We start from the raw sequence: 23,123 nt of genomic DNA, 5'->3' as shown, positions 1-23,123 counted from the left end.
CATGTCACTATAGCTTTTTAAAAAATTATCATTAGTCCCTTTCCACAGAGGAAGAATCTGAGGTTAGGTTGAAGTTTTGTCACCCAATGGCACAAACCTATTAAATGACAACACTGTAATTTGAATCTGAGTCTGTCTAAAGCCAAAGGCCATGTTCTTTTAAGATGCTACATTACTTGTCACTAAAACATGTACACTTTTTAAATGATAAAATATGTCTGGCAATTTATAATAACATAAAAATGGCTTTGACTGGCACTGTAAGTATTAAGTGCTTTTTGTCTCATTTTCATGGTCTTTTAAAATTAAATATTGTATTGCAGTCATCCTACAAGAGACACTAAACTTTACACATATTGTTTAAAGCAACCTTAGTTTGGTACAATATTTTTTCTTAAAGCAGGCATTAAATCAGACTGTAATTTGTAATAGAAATTTTAGATTCAATATGAGAATGAGCACCTTGCTAAAACTTGGATTTCTTGGTTTGCTTTTGAAAATACGCATCTTTTTTATAACATTACTGTAGGTTTATTTATATTTTACAAATATAACAGTAAGCTAATACTTGAAAGAGTGTGCAGTATCTTAAAACTGAGTACTTCTTATTAGGAATAAGTAATGTTCACATTATTTATGTGGGACAGAGTCATAAGATAATAATATACATCTTGTGAAGAAGCAGACAGGCAAATTAATAGCTGCCAAAAGAACCACAGTTTCTGCTTATGTTTGATAAATTAAACATGTTGATATAGAACTAATGATATGTATATAAGTAAAGAATACCATTCATTTATTTATGTTCAGCTAATATCTAACTTGACATCATGTAACCACCCCCAAAAACTGATTAGATTTAGTTAGAATAATTCCAATAGACAAAAAAGCATTATTCTCATGAGCCCTCTAGCAAATCATATCTCTGACTTTGACATCCATGGATATTATAGCCAAAGCAAGGGATTATAGTAGTATGATCAATTTGCAAATACAGTAGTTTCTCTACATGGTCTTTATATTACCTGACTCTACATATGTGCATATAATACTTTGATTAGCTGTGTTCAGTCACACAAAGACAAGCCAAGTTAATTGAAATAAAAAATACAGATCAGCTTTGTCTTTCACAAGCAAAGCTGCCTATGATAACAGCTAATAAATGACTTCCAAATTTTAACATACATTTAAGTGTGTACCCCATATCTTTGCATATGTACTCAAATGATAACACAAGATGGAATGGAATGTAGAATGAGAGAGGCAAAAGCAAGTTTCTAGAAGCTAGGAGACAAAGTGATTTTCTAGTTGGATATGAAATATCCAACTTTTCAATTGTCTTGAAGGAGGCTTTTCACGTCTTTTCAGTTGTCTTGAAGATGAGTGTGGTGATAATAGGCTGGGGAAGTGGTGGAAATGTGGAATAAAGGTATGATGGACAGAAGTAAGCCTATTTTAGATAACATGCAAAATTCTGAGAGTTATGAGAGGTCAATACAGGAAAGTAGATAGGATGTCCAGGATGGGTGATTGTGTGTGTGTGTGTGTGTGTGTGTGTGGGTGTGTGTGTGAAGAAAGAGACCTGAAGGGCATCTTTCCATATAATACTTAAAATAGTGCAATATATGAAGGCTTATATACACAGAAAAAAATTCTTGAATTTCTTTCTCTTCCTAGAGTAAAATTGCTTGTGTCTCATGCATGCCAACATTATGACACGGTGTTAATTGGCATCAGTGAAACAAGGCAAAAGGGTCTTAATCTTCAGGCTCCTCACATCAGCATATTCCATTAAAGAGTTCAGTTCAATATGGCAACATCTCCTGCCATATTAGTCTTCTTTGCTCTAATGTATTAGGGACATGTGGGACCAGTATGGGATGTGTAGATGTATCCAACTCCTCCCTGAAACAGCTCAGGCAAAAGGGTGTAGGCCTGGGTTCTGACCAACTATTTCTCAGGCCCTAGGAACTGCTTAAAAATCCCAGTTTACTCACTGAGCATCCAAGACCATGGATGTCTGTGGCATTTCCCTTCACCCGAGGGAGTCTCAGGTCTTTTTGGCCTGCAAATTGCTCAGCCATAAAATGATGTCATAATGAATGCACCAATGAAACACTGCCAGCTGAGGCTCACAAGGACAGAACCAAAATGACAGCACTGTCAAATGCTTCCATGCATTCCCAGACTCGTTTTTGGATAGTCTCATTAGCCAGATGTGAACTTAATCCACTCTAGTCAGCTAACTTTGGGATGACTCTCCTCCCACATTGCTGACCATAATTATTTCCTGCTGTAAGAATACTACTCTTACTGAATGTGACTCTTAGTTTGCTTTCTGCATCTTGGCTGCCATGTCAGGTTATATAAAACCGTATTTTTCAAAGTATAAAATGGATATGCTCTATATAAATGTAAGGTATTAATTAGCATCTCCAAAATCCTTGCTCTGCTGAATGTTTATCTAAAGAGAGACTTCTTTTTCAGTGTTTATGAAATGGTATTTAGTGTCTCTCACACAGCCCAAAGAAGCTACTTTAATGTAGCTGAAAACCACATGCCCAATCACATCCTACTCCATTTAACACATAAATAGAGGGTGAGAAAGAGTCCACTCCAAGCAGCAATAAGCACATGGTGCTCACCCCAAAAGTCCTCTCCTCCCCACCTTATTCAACAATAAAAGACCTACCCTTCCTCCTTTCTCAACAATAAAACGGCAAGGGAGTGTTATGTCTCAGTACATTCAGGCTGCTCGGACAAAGTACCTTAGACTGAGTGGATTATAAAGAAAAGAAATTTATTTCTCACAGTTCTGCAGGCTAGGAAATCCAAGATCAAAGTGTTGGCAGATTCGGTGTCTGGCGAGGGCCCACGACCTGCTTCATAGCTGGCCGTCTTCTTGCTCATGTGTCTTCTTATGATTGAAGAAATGAGGGATCTTTCTGGTTTTTCTTTATAAGGCAATGAATCTTATTCTTGAGGGCTTCATCCTCATGACCTTATCATGTCCCGAAGGCCCCACCTCCTAATACTATCTCCTTGGGGGTTAGAATTTCAACATATGAATATTGGGGGAACAAACATTTAGAACAGAGCAGTGTAGAACAAACGATGGTTCCCTCTTGAGCAGCTTTGTGACTCAAGAAGAATAAAAACTTTATCTCCACAAGAAATTTACATTAGTAAATGTAAACACCTTTTGTCACTTTAGAGTACTACTTAAAGATTTGCGAAGGTTTCACTTCAATGAAGGAATTCAATGCATCCTGCTATTACAAATCTAGGTTAAGGAAAAAGTAATTGTTTCTGATGGTCAGTGGCTAAATAAGCCATTTCAGGCTGAAACTGTGTTCTTCTGTGTTGTTTATTACTCCAAAATAGTTTCTCATAAACTTCTCTGTGACACCCTAAGCAACAACACTTACAAACTCAATATACTCTCATGGGCATATGTAGATTTTCACATCACCCAGGACATTTCTTTTATCAAGTGCTTCAGTGATTCAGAATCTCCACCATTGTTAATGGCTCATCAGTATCAGTCTCCCACACTTAGCTGAGACGGAAGCTACTGGTGATGTACAATTCCTGAGCAGTCTGCTGCAACTCCATTCTCTCCTGCAAAGCACATGAGAATGCAAGCGACAGTCTTAGTCCATTTGTGCTGCTTAGACTGGGTAATTTATACACAAGAGAAATTTACTGCTCACAGTTTTGGAGGCTGGGAAGTCCATGATCAACGCACCACAGATTCAGTGTCTGATGAGGGCCTCCTCTCTGTTTCAAAGATGCACTCTCTAACTGCATCTTTACATTGTGGGAAAGGTGAACAAGCTCCCCCAGGCCTCTTTTATATTGGCAACAATATTCTCACCCATGAGGGCTCTGCCCTCATAACCTAATCACATTCCAAAGGTCCCACCTTTTACTACACTCACCTTGCAGGTTAGATTTTAGCATATGAATTTTGGAAGGACACATTCAGACCACAGCACTGAGAGAAATACTACCACTAGAATAAACTTTAAATCATTTTAATTGATATTATAAAAACTAACTCATTCACAACTCAGTACTCTAAGAATTATTAGAACCAATACACTTTATGGTCACTGATTTAAACAACTTGATGCCAGGACAGGAAGTTGAAAAGCGCTACTCTAAAAGGGGACAACAACGTGCTAAAAAGCATGTGGACTTTTAAAGGATTGTCATGTTCAGTTTGCGATTGGAATTCTGGTTGCTAAGAGGTTCAGGCATTGTTGTGAATGTCTCAGTCTCATTCCACACTCCACTCAATCTTTACAGGGAAGTCTCTGTGTGGGATGAAGAAGTCAAGAGATACAGGAGAGATAACAGAATTACACTCAAGTCTGATAATGCCATACAATTTCATTGGAAACAGCAAAGATTGAGGGAAGTTGAAGTATTCACTCTGTGTGGTGTTCATTCAGCCAGATCCTATTAAGCCTGAGCATCACAAATGCTCATGGGAAATTGAGAAAACTATAGGTTATAGAAGTAAACGGATCATTAACCAGAAATGTAAGAAATAGCTGATGGTCCCTGTGGACACATGATCTTTGGGGATCTGTGACTCTTTTTTGTTGAAACGTTATTTTGGCTTGTGATATTTTGCTTGTGGGCATTTTGGGCTTGAGCATAAACAGTGGTGATTGTAGAAGAGGGAAATTAGTGTAGGTAAAGAGAGAGAAGGAAAAGACTGAAGGAGAGAAAGGGGAGAGAGAAAAGAAACTTGGAGGTAGTGTGGGAAAAAGAGGAGTTACCATTTATTATACACATTTCCTAAGAACTTGAACTGTACAATCTTTTGTTTAGTATTCACAAGATTTTCTGAAATAGATGGGGTTTTTAATAGAGGAAAAAAACTTACAAGAACTATCTTGTCCAAAGCCACCAAGCTACTAAGCTGGGACACAAACCCTGATCTCTCTGTTGCTGGAGCCCTGTGTTCTAACTGCTGCATTGCTCAGGTTCCTGGGCCTTTTGGAGGGTCTTCCTCTCTGAGGATGGAGTTGGGTGTTGGCAAGTTGTTTAAGAAGAACTCCTTGGGTCTGGAGAGCTCAGAGGAACCAGAAGTGAGAAAGTTGGGAACTGACTCCAGGCTGATCTTTTTGGGGAGGGAGTGAGAAGAACTGGGAGATAACACGGTGGTTTCCATTTCCTTCCAGGGTGTTCTGAAGGTTCACCAAGATAAGGAAGAAGGCACGGACTCAGGAGAGGACTATGTAGGAATGAAGATTTGCATTTGGCTGTAGCTTTCCTTGTGTCATGGATCTTAGGAGGGAAGTGTTTTAATATGGAAACAGAAGGATACAGAACTCTCAGACTTTGAGAATTCTTGATTTAACTGATCAGTCTCATTTTTTTCAGACACTCAGAATAGTTTTGGTATATAGTTTTGTGTTTATTTCTATTCAGACTGCAATTGGCTGTAATGAAGTCCAATAAGTAGGAACAACTCTTTGAAGAATTGGAAACAGGGGAGGGTTTTGAAATCACATTCATCTTCATCATCATTATCATTCTTAGGTAGTGGATTTTTCTTCTCTCTCTCCCTCTCTCTTCCTCCCCCAATTTCTCTCTCTCTCTCCCCCCCAACTCACTTTCTTTCTTTCTCTCTCTCCTTCTATCCCCATCCTCTCTTTCAGTAACTTCAGATCTAAAGATTAATCAGATTTGTGAATTTTTAGTGAATGAGCACCATTATGGTTTAAGTCATGCAGACTGGACCTTGCTAGCTACTTTTTTCTCTACCACAGACTCCTGTATAAAAGCTGATCAGAGTATATATGCGCACTGGAACCAGTTCCAGTGATTGAACCGTGTTAAGTATTAACAAACTTTTCCACACCGCTTTGTGACACCACAGAATAGATTCTCAGAGAAGTAATTACTCTGAGCAGCCACAACACAACTTCTGACTACAACCACATAGTCGTTGCAATCTTTTCGTGCATACAACAGGTTTAATAATCTTGGCAATACAACTTTCGAAAAAATGGATGGATGGTGTTTTTACTAATTGCTGAAACACCACAGAGTATCTTATACTTAAAGTTAATGATAAATACTCCAGCAAATACTATAGTTTCTATAAGATTCTTGATATTGACACTGAGTAGATACACGTATTTGCTTTCACTTCTAAACAAATAGTCAAAATAATTTAGGCCTGTGCTTCTCCAATATTATCATATCAGGAGATTTTGTTACATTGCAGATTTTGATCCAGGTGGTCTGAATGGGGCCTGAGATTCTGCCTTTTTAGCAGGCTTTCAGAGAGTGCTGCTGCTGCTGTTCCAGGGCTCAACCTCTGCAAAGCTGGGGCTCTAGAGGGCAGATGATGTGTGCTGTAGAGCTCAGCCTTGGAACACATTCTCATGGATATTTAATGGTGTGCGCCTTCACAGTGGTCCTGTCCCAACATAAGAAACAGATGCAGCAGGATTTGATGTCAGTTTAAAATTCATAATTTCAATATTGTGCCAAACAATCCAAATTCAAAAAGGAGACCAGTCTAGGGTAAAAAAACCAATTGGTTGCCAGAGTCACATATTTTTTTTGTGTGCATTTTCTAGAGTCCATGTATAGAACCTGACTACAAATAGTCTTTTTAAACTAATGTGCACAGTAGCTCTTCATCCCACTTGTATGAGAACACATCAAATGGCAATCTGAGGGTGTAATCATCTATTTTTAATACCAATGTTTTCAGGACCCATTTAATTAAAACAAACAAAAAAGATTTCCTTTCTTTGAACCCACAAGTCTGATAAGCAGCCAGTGCCATTTCTTGGTGTAATCTTAGTAAAACACATCCCACATCCCAAGAAGTTTTTATGAAACCATTCAAATAATTTCAAACATTCTCCTCATTCTGTTGTCCTGTTATTTAATACACACACAGACACACACAGTCAAAGCACATGCCCAGTTGTGCACACATAAATGGGCACATAATGTGCACGCACAAGCCTGCACATTGTCTAAAGGTATTTGTTATACAAACATCACAATATCATTACTTCTCTTTATCTTGGATTCAGGCACACTACATTTTTGAGTGTACATTCAATAATATGCTGATAGTGAATTCAGCTTTTATATAATCTATGGATTAAGTTTTTCCAGGAACTTCCAATTTTACTCCAATATGATTCCAGTATTCTGAGAGAAGGTTATTCCAACTAGAATGTGCTGAAGGGATGGATGTGGCTTCCATGCAGGGCATATTTCAGCTTTTTCCAAATAACATTCTTGTAGAGATTACAGGATAATCTGGCAGCCAGACCCAGCCAATTAAAACAGTAATTGAAATGGCTGAAAATGTTTTCCTTGGCAATTTTTTGTTATTTTGCTTCATTTTGGGTTTCCTTGAATAACAAAAAAAATAGGGTCAATCATAAGACTCCTAATTTATTTTCTTGGTTATCTTTTCTCATCAAACAGAAAAGGGCTGCTGTGGAGCTTAAATTAAAACCTGAAAACTGTGGTATGGGGTGGTATGAAGGCAGGCATGAGAAAACATGAAATGATTCTTAAGCTAACACAAGTAAATCTCCTCTGAGCATAGAAGATGTGGGAGTTTCTGTTTTAGGTGGTAAGAGTGAAATGCGGAGGGGGATACAAAAGGAAATATAATAAAAATACAGAAGAGGCTTTCTTGTAAAATATAGGTTTAATTTTTTTGAGGTTAATAGGTACTTCAAAGTTGAGACTTATAATTTTAAGACATCTAACATGAAGAACTAAAAATCATTTATGTACCATAACTCTCTTCCACTGAAATCAGTTGTGTACTATTGAATGATTGATCATGTCTGGGGTGAGAGAGTATCTGATGATTTTTAGTATTTGCCAATTTCCATAGTGTAAACATTTTTATCATGGCTGATTTCAATCTACCAATCTGGCATTGATGAACATAGAGCTGGAAATAGATAGGCACCATCAATTTTGCAAGGCTCTACAAACTGCTCCAGCACACTTCTGACTAAAGTCATCACTTTACAAAAGAAGACAGATACGAAAAAGCAATCGCAATTGATAGCAAGTAAAAATATCAATAGAGGAAATTAATAGGCAAAGATAAGCAGCTCACAAATTAATTAATCTAAGTTCTGCTGATTAAAATGGCAAAACTTGAGAAAACCCAAATTATGTAACTGATTTAAAAAGAAAAATACTTTTCCACGTCATTCCATGACGTAGCTTCTTTCCTTTAAGGCTCTACTTTTAAGTCAATTCCTCTATGAACCCCCTCTGAAGAAATCTGAAAGTAGTCATTGTAACCATGTTAGCATCCTCTTGGAATTATGATGACTTCAAAATATCTTAATACTACTGTATCTAACTCCACACATTGGAATCCTTTGGGAGCTTCCGTAAAGTACCAATTCCTTGGTCCCACACAGGACCAACTAAATTAGAAATCTTGGGTGGAGCTCAGCATCTATAATTTTGGAAAGCTCTCCATGTACTTAATTTGCAACCAGGGTCGAGAACAACTACACTATACATTTATTTGTCTATATTTTCATTAAAAGTGCTCTGAAGCAGGGTTATGTTCCATTCTCTTAAAGTATGGCCCTGTAGCTGGGCCATATATATAATTTTTTTTCTTCCTTTATTCATTTTCCCATCTGCATTGTACTGGCAAATGTGGTGAATAAATAAAGACTTTTGGTTAAGTTTTAAAAGGACTAGAAATACAATGTCTTTTCTATGGATTGTAGATTGAACTTATGTTTATTCTTTTCTTATTTTTAGGTTTCAAACCAAGCTCAGAAATTTTTGAGAGGGATCTCAGTCACCAGCAGCATGTACTAATTAATAACGATTTTCAATTATTCCACACAACACATGTGGAACAACTCAACCTTTTACTTAGAAATGGAAACTAATTTTAAATTTGATTTAGTGAATAATTAACTCATGAGATTTATCTACATTATGCTAATATGAATATCTTTATGCAAAACCAACAAAGGAAGCAAAAATTCACTCATTTAAATAATGTAAAATATATATATATATTAACAATATAGGTGAGGTTTTAGCTTTTTCCTGGAAGGACAAACCATACAATGCTATAGCATGCATGTTTATAGGATTAATTAATTTACATTCTTCTTACTCTAAAACAATCTTAGGCTATTTAGAAATGATTCTACCCTATTTTCCCATGCACAGTCATCATCATTAGTAGCTGTATTGATCAAAGTTCTATCTGTGAATCTTGGAAAGCCACGCTTCATGTGTAGAAATCTATGCCACCCTTAGGCAATGCAACAGAGCCAAGAATAGCAAGAAGCACAACAAATAGCAGCTGTGGCTCTTTGCATGTGTGGTACCATTTAGGCTAATGCCCAGGACAGCATATCATTTGTCCAAAAGGTGCAGCTGCACCAGCTGGCAGACTGTTGAAGGCTGCAAAAACACAGAAGGCAGAGACTGGCACCGATCCTTGCCTCTCCCCAAACCCACTCAAGTTCTTGCAGCACTACTCTGTGCAATGTTCACAAAGAGTCATGGCCAGCATTTGGGCAAAACATGCAATATGACTTGGCTGAAGAGCAGGTGTCATCATTTGACTCAGTCACTGGTAGATGCATCTGAAATTAAGTGTATTAGTTCACCACTGCTGCATAACAAACCACCCCAAAGCACAGGGGGCTTTAAACAGCAATTACTTATTGCTTACACCTATGTGGGAAGGATGGGGTTTAGATGATCTAGGTTGGACTTGGCTGGTGGCTTTTTTTTCTCACTGTGATTCTGTGAATTGACCAATGCATCTCTAGCCTATGTGTATTCATTCTGGGGCTCAGGCTGAAGGGGCAGGAGCAACCTAAAAGGAATCTTCTCATGTCAGTGACACAAATGCAAAGGTGCAAATGGAAATACACTTACAGAGCTTTTAAGGCCTAGGCTTAGAACTGGCATATTGTCACTTCTGCTCGTATGCTATTGACCAAAACATATCACATGGCCAAATTCATATTTAAGCAGGGAAGAACCACACTTTTCACATGAAGAGACCATGGAAAAGGCATAGATAGGTTCAGGGACACATAAAGAGAATTAAGTTCAACATATTTATCTGGCATATAAACCCATTACTTTTTACAGAAAAAAGGGATGATTATGATGACGACGGCAATAGTAATAATAGTAGCTATCTTGTACTATGTATTTACAATGGTCCAGGCACTCTTCCAAACTCTAGATAGATAGATAGATAGATAGATAGATACATACATACATACATACATACATCATACATACATACATACATAGTTAGGTAGATAGATAGGCAGATGAAGTTCCATGTAATTCTCACAATAATCTTATGAAATAAGTACTATTATATCCTCCTCTTACAGACAAGGCAACTGAGGTAGAGAGGGGACTTATAAGAAATATAATGGATTACTATTATTATTATTATTATTATTATTATTATTATTATTATTATTTTGAGACAGGATCTCTCTGTCACCCAGACTGGAGTACAGTGGTACAATCATGGCTCACTACAGTCTTGACTTCCCAGGCCCAAGCAATCCTCCCACTTCATCCTCCTGAGTAGCTGGGACCACAGGCGTGCACCACCATGCCTGGCAATTTTTCGTGTGTGATTTTTGGGTAGACAGGGTTTTGCCATGTTGCCCAGGCTGGTCTTGAACTCCTGGGCTCAAGCGATCTGCCCACCTTGGGCTCCCAAAGTGCTGAGATTACAGGCATGAGCCACCATGCCTGGCCAATACGGGACAATTATTAAATTAAAAGAACAATATGTGCTCATTTTCTTAACCTATGGTACAGAAATATTATGTGAATTATGTTCTGTAACTTTAGGATTGCCTCCCATGATATTTACTGTGTTGGGAGTAAAAATAGACAATCTGGATGAGCATGCCATGGTCATCAACGAAGAGAGACATGAACATGATGTGCTCATCTCTGGGGTTTACCTACAGAATGTGCACATCAGTAGAACTTAGTAGCAGTGACCACCAGAACAAACTGGTAGACTTTTGAGGAGGAATTCAATTTGCTTTCTATTTCTTTCAGGTTTGAGGCTGATGGAAATCTGTATATGGAGGAAACTGTGGGGTTTGAAAATGGAAATCCTTTGCTCGTTTATAATTTAGAGCACGTTGGGAAAGGTGAATTCTACAGAAAGGGGAGAAGTAGAAGCTGTTATTTCCTTTTTAGCAGTAGTGGGCAATGTGGGGAATGGAACAGACAACAGATACAGGATTTTACAGCAGCTTCTGGGAAATTTGCTGAAAACCTGCCCCAGTGCCACAGCTGTGGCTGAGATCAAGAGTCATAGGGTGGTTTCTTATGATTCTTGCAACTTCCTGAATTCCTCAAAGGTTACAGTGGCTTTGTCTGGCCCTCACTCCTCAAATGGACTTTTTTGGTGCCTAATTCCCTATGTTTAAGTCTCCTCCTGGTTGAAGTCACTAGTTGACTACTCTAGTTGACGAAATGAAACCTGTTTCAGGTGATGAGTGTTGAAAGCTTGTAAACATGGATACATTCAAACAATGATGATACATTTGCTCAAAAGAGAATGATTATCTTAAAGATATCCTCCAAAGTTAAAAATTGATCAACAGAAAATGATATCTTAATAACAATAATCTAGATGTTAAGGATCTGTTAACAAAGATTAGGATATGGGCTTGGCAGACGAGTTGCCAAGTGGAAGAAGGTGTACTTCACAACTAGAGAAGGTCACTTAAAAACCCCACTTTTTAAAGGTATAAGTGACAAAAAATAACAGCACGTATTGAATGTATACAACTTTAGTTTGGAGATAAGTACACATCTGTGAAATCATCACCACAATCTATGCAATAAACTTATCCATCGTCTCTGAAAGTTTTCTCTCACACTCTTTATTATTTGTGATAAGAACACTTAACATAAGATCTATCCTCTTACCAAATTTTTAAGTATATAATACAGTACTTGTAACTATAGACACTACACTATACAGTAGATCTCTAGGGCTTATTCATTGTATATAACAGAAACTTTGTGCACTTGGAGCAATAACTTCCCATTTCTCTCACCACCCCCTCCAACTCCTGGTAACCATCATTCTATTCTCTATGAGTTTGACTATTTTAGATTCCACATATAACTTAAATCATACAATATTTGTCTTTCTGTGCCTGGCTTGTTTCACTAGCATGATGTCTTCCAGGTTCATCCATGTTGTCACCAAAGGCAGGATCACTTCTTTTCTAAGGTTAAATAATATTCCATTGTATATATATACCACATTTCTTTATCCATTCATCAGTCGATGGACATTTAGATGGATTACATGTCTTGGCTATTGTGAATAATGCCACAGTGAACGTGAGAGTTCAATTACCTTTTAGAGATCTTGCTTTCAATTCTTTTGGATCAATAACAGAAGTGGGATTGCTGAATCATATGATAGTTCTATTTTTAATTTATTGAGGAGCCTCCATGCTGTTTTGCATAGCAGCCAAAGCAGCTGCACCCATTTATATGCCCACTAACAGGGTACAAGAGTTCTCTTCTCTCCAGATCCTTGCCAACACTTTTTATCTTTTGCTTTTTGGATAACAGCCATTCTAATGGGTGTGAGGTTCATTGTGGTTTTCATTTGCATTTCTCTGATGACTAGTGATGTTGAACATCTTTTCATATATCTCTTGGCCATTTGTAGAAAATGCTATTCTTGAATTCATTTTCAAAATATACACTGAAGTCTGTTTTTGAAAAACTTAACAATAATCATCAAATTAAAAACTAGGTGTGTAAGTCTCAAATCATTTAATAATATTCAATCAAGAATAAAAAATTTAGAAAGCAAAACTCATTAGTTCTTTTATTTACTCAGCAATTATTTCTTGAAAAGCTGTAAGTGCTAAGCAGTACTTAGGTGCTGGGGAAGTAACAGAGAGCAAAAGATTTGAAGACAAATCCTTGCCTTCATGGAGCTTGGTTCTAGAGTTTGATATAGACAATAAAGATGTTAAGTACTAAGATGCTTATATAGTACTTTAAAAAGAAGATCATTACGGCTGGGCACAGTGGCTTGCCTGTAATCCCAGCACTTTGGGAGGCCGAGGCAGGTGGATCACCTGAGGTCAGGAGTTTGAGACCAGCCTGACCAACATGGAGAAACCCTATCTCACCTAAAAATACAAAATTACCCAGGCATGGTGGCACATGCCTGTAATCCCAACTACTCAGGTGGCTGAGGCAGGAGAATCGCTTGAACCTGGGGGCAGAGGTTGCGGTGAACCAAGATCATGCCATTGCACTCCAGACTGGGCGACAAGAGCAAAACTCCATTTAAAAAAAAAAAAGAAGAAGAAGATCATTACTATGAAAGATAAAATGGATGAGGAATTCTGGGGTGTTACGTTTGCAATTTTAAATAGGACAGTCAAGGTAGGCCTTATTGAGAAAGTGATATTTGAGTCAAGACTTAAACTAAGCAAAATGTGAGCCATGGAGATAACAAAAACAAGATTTTTCCAGGCATTGGAAATTGTTTTTGCAAAGAAGCTGAGGCTGGGATGTGCCTGGCATGTTTGGGGAAGAACAAGAAAACCAGTGTTGCTTAGGTGCAGAGTTTCTGTGGAAGAAAAAAAAAAAAAACTCAGAGGAAATAACTTATTTAAGAGTTAAATTGAACAGTTAGTTAAATAGCAACAGAGGAAGATCTCAGTGTTTCCAGTTATTTGGCTTTTCTTTTTTTTTTTAACACCTTATTAATTTACTTAACTAATTAATTAGCTAGGTAGGAAGGTAGGTGGGTGGGTAGGTAGGTAGATAGATAGGTAGCTAGCTAGTTTTAAGGAGGTAATACATGCACACCGTATACAATTTCGAATTTCCAGTGGTCTGAAGGAGTGCACAGTGAAAAGTCAGCCTCTTTGATGCACTTACACAGTGTCTCCCTACCCACAAGGATCCAATGTCACTAGTTCTCCTATGTATCTTTCCAGAGACATTCCATGACTCTTTCTAATATTCACTGCCAATTGAGGTAATTTGGAAAAGCAGAGTGTGTCACTGAGATCTCGACAAAGTTCGCTTTCATAGACGCACCTGCATCTTTGTACAGTAATTACAGACCCCGAAAGAGGAGGTCAGCCCAGATGGTGCTCATCCCATATGGGTGGGGTGGGGCCTATCTTGTGAAGTCACCAAGTCACCTCATGAAGAAGTTACATGGGTGTGGCCACTATTTATTCTGACAGCTATTTTTGTTCTCATATCCAGAGGAAGATTCCGTGGCTGTCGTTTCTTGTCATTTTCCCCCAAGGATAAGGAGTGATTTCACTGCATGCATGAAAACAGGTGTAATGAAATTTAAAAAAAAAAAATGGTAGGCAAAAATAAATAAATGCAATAATAAAGTGAATAATAAATGGAAAATTTCTGTGTTTCACCAATCAATATGGACCAGGGACAATGCGTTCTTTGTTTGATAAAAGTTAGAAATCCAAGTTTTTCCTCAAGTGCAGCCAAACTACATGTAATATATACTTTAGGCATTCGGGCATTTCCCTCATAGGTAAACAAACAGCAAGCCATAAAATCTTCTGTATTTCTTTGATGTTACAGACAGTCTTCTGTTTTATCATGGGCTGCAAGTCTGATTCTGTTCTGTGAGATGTCTTGCATAATTTTCTAGTAGTATCAAAAAAAAGTGCCATACAATCAGAGTCTACCTCTCCAACGATAGTAAGATAAAGGATGTTGCTTTCTTCAGGAACATTCCTATGGCCCTAGCATTGTCATCACTCAACAGCCTGTCTCTATAACCACTGCTATATTTTCTAAGACACCATCTCTGGAATTAAAGTGTATCTTTAGCTTTGTACTGGTGTTTCCAGTCCTTGAATTCCCCCAACTTGATTTTTCTTAGCCTAAAAAAGACCTAAATTTCCTTTTCTTTCATGTTCTACCTCTTTTTTGCCTCACCTAACACATGTAAACCACCATAAAAGTTGAGTAGTAGCTCTCCTGTTTTTCCCCTTAAGTTTTTTACTTACTCCAATACACATTTATTCTAGAAGGACATTTTGGTTCCAGCATATCCTCAAGTTAATGATATCATAATGTATGCTTCTGACTCAGTTTGAAAATCCAAATAGATTAATGACAGTAAAGACTTTTGAGAAAGTAAATAAATATATTAAGGATGCTTGAGAGACAAGTAATATAAATACAGTCCCCCAAAACAAGTAAAGAGAAAGCTGTGATTCAGTGATAGCAACTTTTACCTGATTCTTACCTTGTTCTCCCACTGTACTGCCTGCTCCAGGCTTCTTTTCCCAGCATAATCTATCCAGACCACTTGTGTTTAGTATCCAAGTGTAGCTCTCCTTTGTTCCAGGCTGAGGTCCAGGATATAAAGCTGATGCAGTCACAGGTTCTAGTGGGTTAAATAATACTTGGGCACTGCTGGATGCCAACTAGCACAGTTTTCTAGAGATGATGTCTTAACTGGAAGAATGGAATCCATTAGTTGGAATTTCAGTTGCTGACTGATCAGCAGAAGAAATATGTGGGATAAGAATGTCTTCTGCAGCCCCTTAAGTCAAACCAGATAGGAAACTGCCTTCTCAGACTGCACGAGGAGTCTACTGAAATTCTGATTTTCTTAAATGTACAGCAAAGAAGTTTAAAACACCAAAATAGGGCACAAGAGAGTTATTGTAATTAGTATCAACTTTAGGTGAGAATTTAGTCATTAAATATAATTTACTTCCTATTTATTAAAAATGCTGGCTTCCTGAAGTCATTCATAAGGAAATGAATCTGTGAGGCATAACTTGTGATCACAGAGGGGGGTGGGGGTGAGGAAGTCCTTCAGATGCAGCTTCGTGGGGAAAGCATGAGGAACAACTCAACTGGCTTCCTATGTGAAATAGACAGATTTGTCTCTAAGATTTTTAAAAAAGAAGAAGAAATAATAATTTATAACTTAGAAATTAAAACTGTTGAATGCCTCATCTAAGATGAGGCAGCACTATCCATTTCAAGGATTATAAAATGAGAGAAGTATGATTTGTAGAAATGAAATAGAACTTTTTCTAAGGGAAGCTTATAAACTTGAGACTACATATCAGACAAGTTCACAAGTTTGGGGAAAAGGGGTACATGTGTAAGCCTCTCATGTTGGGCTAAGAAAAGGAAAAAGTTGTTGGGTCTTGAGTTTAATTTTTAAATGTTTTGGTGAGTAGAAATGAGCTCATATAAATAACATTTCCTCTTTTGTGCTTTGCCTAAACTATTCTTCTAAATTGTGATCTTTAGCCACACCAATCCCCAGAGTTCCTCAGATTTCTGCTTCAGGGCTGCTCATGTCATAAACAGAATTCTTATAAAAGCATTTTTAGAATGTAAAATCTGCAGTGGTCCAGAGATGAAGCTATGTTTTAAATAGACCTATATTATTAGTGAAAACGTGGTGTAGTACAGCACACAGCACAGGGAGCCTGAGGGGTCCTGGTCCTAGGCCCAGCTCTTCTGCTGGCCATGTGGCAATGAATGCTCTGTGTCTCCGATTTTTCACTGGTGAAAGAAGAGGGATGAAATGAATGGCTCCTCAGTTATCTTCCAACACTGAGAATCTGCCTTTGTTATGTAAGAGTAGCCGGGCTTTCACTCAGGCCTGATCATGAATAACAATCTTAATAGTGGTGAGTAATGCACAGAGTCACTTTTCCACAACTAGGAGAATCTTGGGTCTTGAAGAAAACCTAGGAAATCATATCACCTTATCCTCCATTGCCAGTGAGGGCTGCATCTTCATCCTTCAAATACGCTCTTTCAGGCTAATCTAAACAACTCTTCCCAAGGGGCAAACTTCACAACTTCTATGTCCTTAATGGCAGAAGTTCTTCCTTATGTTTGGTCTGAATCTCCCTGCTGAATTTGCAATTTATTTTCATTTGTCCTATCCTTAGCAGAGAGGGAGCACAACTGGGGCACACATTCAAGTGCTATCTATTATTAATCTGAGCCATAGTAAATTTGTTTGTACTAGAGTTTCTGGGGTCTTACATTGCATTCCAGTGAGATGATAGAACCTGATCCCTTGATGGAATGTTCTTTTTGAGGTCTAAAATGACTGAACGATAAAGGCTAACAGGCTGGCAGGAATCCTGAGCAGTTCTTGATAGTGGTCACAGGAAAGGGCATTGTTTCTTTGGCAGTCCAGTCTCCTAGCAACCTAGCGTACAGCGGCTCTTGACATAGGGCTCTCTGAAACCCCACATTTAGAACTATTAAACTATTTCTTCTAAAATTAAATATGTGCTCAGGCAATTGTATTTTAAAAATCTGATAAAAAGATAATTTTTCCAATAGCACCTGGTGCTTAGTAGAGATAGTGAAAACTGATGAAAGGGAACATAATTATACCATCTAGCCCTACCCACTGCTTTCTGAAAGGTGAGCTCTTATTATGCCCATTTTACAGACAAGGCAGATGGACATACACTGAGAAACAAACAATGCTAACAATATCAACTGCTTAAGAGGGAAACGTTTAGGATTTGGAAAAGAAAATGAAAGCAGGTTTACCTTGCTGACACTCAAAAAGTAATAAGAGCTCCCTGTTCACTTTCTGCCTCCTCCTAGTCGTGTGGGTGTCCTGTGAGAGGCACGGAAGAGGAAAAAAGTGGTATTCCCTGGGGATGGACTTTCCCAGCCTCCTCCAGAGCAGTCCAGGTTTGTGAATCAATGCAGGAGGTGGGGGTGGGAGTGGGAGGGGTTGGCCAGGCAAGGCTTTCCCTTTACCCACACAGGCTGTGATTAAGAAGGCATCCATCTGTCAACAGAGGCTCTCAGCTGTATTTCCAGCCCAGCTTCCTCCCAACTGACTCATTCAGTGATGCCACAATCTAATGTTTATGACCTAACAGATGATCACCATGGAAGTAGCACAAACCTTGGACTGTTGAGGAGCAAAACCAGCGTAGAGGAGCTGGACCGTTTAGGAAAAGAAAAAATGAAGACCCTTATTCATAGAGACCACATGTTAAGACTGAACATCCCACTCCTCATGTGGGCATTTCCACCCATTACTAAAATTGATATTTGGATGCTTTCGTGCCTGTTGGAGAACCCAAATAAGGATTTCAGGTGACTGAGTACAAACAGATAACATGGCATTTAGAAACAGACAGCAAGAAGTAGAAGGGAAAATGTGTGTGCAGCAATTTAACGAGGTTTGGATTACAAATTCAGTTTCCTTATCTTTTTGCCAGCATGTGGCAACAGTTCTAAAGGAGACAGAAAATGCATTGAATGCCAGGAGAAAGATGAAGATCCCCCCAAACTCAACTTTATAAACAGTCCTGGTGGAATATTCACAATGTGGAAGTCAGGATAAACTGGCTATTCCACCCGCCACTGCCCCCCAGGAAAAGAAAAGCCTAAATGAATAAGAAAGCCAACGGAAATAAGTGCTTTTCAGTAAAGATCATCGCATTTGGTGCTGTGAGTGGCAGGAGGCGTTGGCACAGACTTGGGAGCTACATGAGGACTCCGGTGGCATGGTCAAGGTGAAGTGAGCCTGACTTCCTGGCCTGGCCTCCCCAGACTAATAATCAAAAAGAGCTGCCCTTCCCCAGCCCTAAACAGCCCTGTGTGAACACAGTGTCTCCTAGTAGTGCCTGTGGCTTACAAGTAATGTGAGAGTCTTTTTATAACTGTTGAGGTTTAACGTAAAAGGAAGCTCAGAATCAGCGGTAAAGGGAGGGGAATGTTGTGAACTACAGACCATCTGAAATGGGGAAAATCATAAATACCAGAGTGTCTGATTATTTGAATGTCTCTTGAAGTCAAATAATGAACCTTCTTCATGTTCTGCTTTTCTGGACTTGGCTCCCTCTGACAAATTTGCAGGCATCAGGGTCTGTCTGGAATTCATTCCAAGTTGGAGGGATATTTTTTCCCTTGACATTTTGCAGCTGAGACAGCCGGAGCAGGAAGCTGAGGAGCGTAACATTACCAAATATGTCCTTTCTCCTGCCCGTAAGTTCTATTTCCACAGGAAAAGAAGGCAGATGCTGGCCAATGAGAACTGGCCAGTAGAAATGCAGCCACAGCAGGCGGCCTCTACTGAAAGTGAGGAAATTGATCAGATGCCATTTTTCACAAAAATGGAAACTGTTCTAGGTACCACCAATTAAAATTTGTGCTACGCTGGAGGAAGAAGTTTGACAGGTTCCTACAAGTTGCCCAGCTATTTCAGGGGAATTCTTTATCACTCTATTGGTCTCATTTTCTCAACACCCCTGGAGTGGGAATTAGAGAGTTGGCCTTGGCTGCTGACACACTGTGCTTTTGACCAGATCATTTCTCCTGGAATGTGGAGGAAGCTTCAGATGCTTTATTGCTAAAATGAAGGTTTGGATGTGATGAGCTCCCAGATCCCCTCTGGGTTACCAAGACTGTGGTCTCCAAGCTTCTTCAATCGTGTGTTTCAACCACTAAAATAAATCCAAATATTTGTCCAGATGCTTTTCTTTATGGGTCTAAGACACTAATCTCAAACTATCATATCTACATGGTCTAGGAAAGAACGTAAGTGAGCAAAATAGCTGCAGATTGCATACTCTTTGCTTGCATATTAAATACAGTCAGTTCTCCATATCCACAGTTCCACACTAGCAGATTCAATTAACCTTGCATTGAAAATATTTTTGAAAACAATAATACAACAATAAAAAATAATACAATTAAAAAAATAAGATAGCCATTTACATGCCATTTACATTGTATTAGGTATTATAAGTAATCTAGAGGCGATTTAAAATATAGGGAGGATGCGTGTACCTTACATGCAAATACTACATTTATGCAAGGAACTTGAACAATCTGTGTCTTAGAACCAATCCCTTCCTCAAACCTCACCCTTATCCCCACCCTGCTGATACCAAGGGCCTGCTGAATGTAAGAAAATTCTTTTTTTTTTTTTTGAAACATAGTCTCACTCTGTCACCCAGGCTGGAGTGCAGTGGTGTGATCTCAGCTCACTGCAACCTCTGCCTCCTGGGTTCAAGAAATTCTCTGCCTCAGCCTCCTGAGTATCTGGGATTACAGGTGTCCACCACCACGCCCGGTTAATTTTTGTCTTTTTAGTAGAGACGGGGTTTCACCATCTTGGCCAGGCTGGTCTCGAACTCCTGACCTCGTGATCCACCCGCCTTGGCTTCCCAAAGAGCTGAGATTACAGGCATGAGCCACCACACCTGGCCAGAAAATTCATTTTTTAAACATAATCTTCTTGTTTCATCTTTATTTATCCTACTTTTAAAAGAGAACGCTTACTGAGAAAGTTCTTTACTGAGGAAAATAATAACCTATGCATGTTTTAAATGGCCAGCAATGCTTAATGTTGAGTCAAGAACACTTTGGGGAATGGTAGAAATAGGAGTAATCTGGAGCATGGACACCCCATTGGTCCTAATGTGGAAACTGCTTCTCCAGTGGGTCACCTTCAAGCAGAAATGGAGGCCTACTGCTGTTCAATTGTGATTTTTCAAGAGAAATGGGAAACTCTATTTTAACATGAAATTGAGTTAATTTCAAATATTTTGTCTCAAAAATTTTAGAGTCAAGATTTGAGGACAAGTGTATGATGGCAACGGGCCACACTCAGCCAATGAGTAGCTCCTTGGTGATCTCTGATCTAATATTCAGCTGATTTAGCTAGCCCTATAATTTTTTTTTTTGTGATAATATTGGAACTTTGCAGTCAGACCTCCATACTCCGGTCAGGGTAATTATGTATGTGTAAGGCAGAAAAACATGAAATATTTCATCAATATCACAGTGTTTTTCTTTGGAGCCACTTCTTGAATCTTCTTAAAGCTGCTCCATCAGACTAATGATCTATGTTGTTCAGTCATGAAAGTAAGGAAAATATTACATTGCTCTTGATATAGTTGTCACTTTTGCATATGAAAATCTCACAGAAAAAAATGTATTTTAAACAACATTAGATAAGATTGGCAACCTTTTTTTGTAAGGGTTCAAGCAGTAAATATTTAGGCTTTGTGGACCATATGGTCTCTGTTGCAACTGTGTGTGACTGTGAAAAATCAACCATAGACAATCCATACACCAGTGGGCCTGGCTGAATTCCAATAAAACTTTATTTATGCAAACAGATTGTAGGCCAGATTTGGCCCACAGGCTGTAGTTTGCCAACTCCTGTATTAGATCATAAGCTCTTCTAAGTTGTAACCTGTACCTCATTCAACTCTGTATTTTCAGGCTACACAATCCTGGCACAGGGGAAGCACTCCATTAACATTTAAAAAAATAAATTGAAGGTTGTTGAACCTAGCAGTTTATAACAATCATAATTAACTTCCCATTTACATGATTGAAACTTATAGTAGTGTTTATAGGTTGTGTTCACTCTGAGACTTACATCAACATTTGAACCTCCTCAGAGAGTTTGTGGCTTAATCTCACTGTTCAAAATGAGGGAAGGAGGTGCTCAACCAGACTCATGCAGCAACCTAATGGCTTGCTTACACCTCATTCTGAGACTGATGGATCAAAGATCAGGAGCCACAAAAAGACCCTCATGATTTTACAGAGAGGCTCCTTTGAATTATCCTTATGAAGGGTAATTCACTGGGATATTTTCCCTTTGCTTATATTTTATTTATTTTTTAGTGCTGATCATAACTCTCTAAATTGATTTTAGAGAAATTTTTCTAAGTAAAAATGAGATCAGAAGTCACCAAGCTGCTGCCCATTGGCTGGGTAGGGCCCTGTCAGCATCTTATGCTTGGCTCTAAAATTTATGAGCCAAAGTTTTATTTTCAAAATGTCACTGGATGTGACATTTTGTTTGAAAACCAAAGAAGCAGGCTCAGTTCTGTCCTTTGGGGATTTACAATTAAACTGGAGACATAAGACACAGATGTCCGATGTCTATGGAATACCTCCTGAGATCTGTTAGGAGACAGGTCATAGTATCTGTGCCACCTGGAGTTCTTCACCGGTGATAGCTGGCATTTTGACAATCATAGATAAGCAGTGTCATTGGTCTGGGCTGGAGCCTTGCACATGGAAACCTGTCTAAAGAAGAGAGAAAGAGAGAGAACTGAATTGGGATGAGGACCCACTTTAGAGAAAAAACAAATCCAAGTAAAAAGGCATCAGAAATGGTTTTTTTTCACCCAATTCCATTCCCATAGTGAATGAGGAGAACCCAAACTAAAATCAAGATTTATTGGCTGGAACAGTGTGTGAGAGGATTAGAGGAGAATGAGAGCTCAACCTGCTTGACTTCCAAAAGTCAAAATGGAGTTACTGGAGGAAATGGTCTGGAGAAGAGCTTAGTTTTTTTAAATGAAAGTAACTCTGTGGAGAAAGGAGAAGATAAAAATTCTCCAATGCTCCAGCCAAGACTAGTGAGGCCAATCTAGACATGCAGTTATTTTTTAAAATTAAGTATTTTCTTTTTGGTTAATAAGTTTGTCAAACCTGGCACAGTTTTGGAAAGATAATGGGGAAAAGAGCTGAGATAGTTTGGGGTGGATAATGAGGAAGAGAGCTGAGATAGAAACTTGGGTAGCCAAATGGTCAAGCAAATTAATTAGTTTTGATAGCCATATTCAAGTTATGGGCAAAATATACTAATTGACCACCATTTGGCAGTAGGTGTGGGGAGGTAAGGAATGAAGGGATTGGATTTGGCAGAAAAGCCCCATAATCAAACACATAAAAGCAACCATATGGATTTTCATCAACATAAAGAAATTAGCCAACTGCAAATTCTGATAGAAAACCTCTGAAAGTGAGAACCAAACTATGTAGGAAAAAAATTATATGAATAGAAAGACCTATAAAATAGTTTGGGACACATAAATTAATGTTAAAGACATGTCTATTGAGAATCAGAAACAAAGGACTGCATAAAATGACTTAAGAGAAAGGGAGATAAGATGGAGGGAAAATAGGAGGTTTAATATTAAAACCTGGAAGAGGAGAAAATATTAATTTTCATTATTGTTATAGACTAAATGTTTGCATGCCCCCCAAAAATTTAC

General features: G+C 38.4%; 1 long non-coding RNA gene across 1 annotated transcript in view; it reads right to left on the bottom strand.

Annotated features, from left to right (window-relative positions):
- Nucleotides 1–586: 586 nt before the first annotated feature.
- Nucleotides 587–23,123, bottom strand: part of LOC134730624 (uncharacterized) — a 59,733-nt gene continuing 37,196 nt past the window's right edge. Inside the window, exons 4-5 of the long non-coding RNA XR_010112517.1 lie at nt 15,332–22,149; nt 587–3,621 (exon numbers count right to left, since the gene is read on the bottom strand). This is a non-coding gene — a long non-coding RNA (uncharacterized LOC134730624). The remainder of the gene's footprint in view (nt 3,622–15,331; nt 22,150–23,123) is intronic.

This window comes from Pan paniscus, chromosome 5 (genome assembly GCF_029289425.2).
Source record: "Pan paniscus chromosome 5, NHGRI_mPanPan1-v2.0_pri, whole genome shotgun sequence".
Taxonomy (NCBI): Eukaryota; Metazoa; Chordata; class Mammalia; order Primates; family Hominidae; genus Pan; species Pan paniscus.
This window is presented reverse-complemented; position numbering and strand designations above follow the sequence as displayed.